Consider the following 1923-nt stretch of genomic DNA (forward strand, 5'->3'; position numbering starts at 1 on the left):
TAAGAAGGCATATTTAAATCTGATTATAATGCAATTGACAAAGTAACTTGGTTACTGCTGGGACATATAACACTTTCAGATAATAGCTAGAAGTATGATTGATAATTTTACCAGGATGTATCAGAATTTTAGGAACTCCATATAATCTCTAGAATACCTGTAGCATTTACCATACAATATAACATAAGAAGACTTATTACTCATTTGACAACACTTCACATGTAATCTAACATACCAAGTGAACTTAACTAATTTAGTATCTCTCTCTGGGGTGTTTCAGGGGGCCCTTTGAAGCATCCCAAAGTTAGCTAAAGGTCAAAGGAACTTCCTTATAATTTGACTTGGGAACTTTTATCAAAAAATACCAAAAAGCTTTTAAACACAACAGGATCATAGGTCACTGTGAAACAATACTTATTTAACTAAAGTCACAAAATGATTAAAAGAAAAAAAATATGGGTCACCTGAGGGCACAGAAGCTCATATAATCTGTTATCAAAAAGGAGCACTTCTAACAGATCAAATTCTAGTCTTGTGTTAACTTACTTATCAAAATCCATTTACTTAGTTAACTTCAATCTAAATTTTATTAATCCTGACCATGCATAGAACTTTCTCAGTAAAATGTAGTTCTATTCCTTATACCTTCCTAACCAAAAACACATACTGAAATATTATTTTCAGTAGCTCTAATTATATATTTAATTTAGAATCCCTGACTCTTGAAAACCTTAGTTTCTAGTGAAAACCAAGAGGCAAGTAATAGTTACTAAAATCCAGAGACACTATTTTAGATGATTTTTAAAACATAATTATTCTTATAGAGTTTACCAGAAGCTCTTATTTTGTTTATATTTACTTTAAAGTTTCAACATATCAAGTTATTTTTCTTGCTGACAAATTTGCAACAGATAGAACAAGATTTCATTTAATTTGTATTAAATCTAAATGCAGTTAAAGTATTATACTTAATGTTGATGACTTTGAAGACAGATCTATATTAATTGGATCAATAAATTTAAATGTTAATGCCAGGTATTAATTTAATATTGAACATTTCCCAGTTCAAGTGAAACTGAAACTCATTTAGCTTAATTTTTCTTTTACTTAGAATTGTTTGGTTTGTAAGCACTTACTTTTCTTTAAGCCAGCTGAACAGAGCTCATCCACAAATCAACCTTAACAATGTTATCCAAAGACAGAGACACATGCAAACACAGAAGCAAACAGAGAGACTTCATAGTTCTCATTTCACAATTTCAGCCCTGAGTCAGGTACAGAAATGTAAAACCCATCAGTTTACAAAAGTGGTTGGATTAAAGTTAGGTTTCTGGAAGATGGAACAAATCAAGCTCACTTGTCTGGATGGCCAAATATTTACAGAAACACAGTTGGAATTTCTATTTACCCTTAACAAATTAGTTTCTAAATTACTTTACCATCTTTTCAAATTTTGCATTTTAAAAGTATGGCAAAGATGAGGGTTCCTGAGAAGATCAGATAGGACATTTGCATCTCCATGATATAGGGAAGTTTCTCCTAGAATAACTTTGTTTCCTCTATGTTTAATACTTACAAGCCTCTTCAAATAAATAGGGAAGGTTTTGGGAGTGATGTCTATTAGAAAGTCAATCAACTTGTTCCCCACTCTCGGTTACCCAGGACGCCTGTGGGGAAATTAGAATTGGACACCTCAAGTCCATCCAAGGCCTTAGATGGTAATGCTAAGCCAGGGCCCTGTGCTCTGGGGGTGAACATAGAAACTTCTATTTGATTTTCATGGGTAGGGGAAATAGGAGGTGGTGAAAGGAGTGAATATGTTGGTGGTATGGCGAGGGGCAGTTGGAAAAACTGCCAGTGCAGCCTTTTCAGCCAGTGGGAAAACTGGATAGGTTAGAGGGGGTTTTAAGTTTTGAAATAGCA

Source organism: Bison bison, unplaced genomic scaffold, assembly GCF_000754665.1.
Source record: "Bison bison bison isolate TAMUID 2011002044 unplaced genomic scaffold, Bison_UMD1.0 scf7180017853099, whole genome shotgun sequence".
NCBI lineage: Eukaryota > Metazoa > Chordata > Mammalia > Artiodactyla > Bovidae > Bison > Bison bison.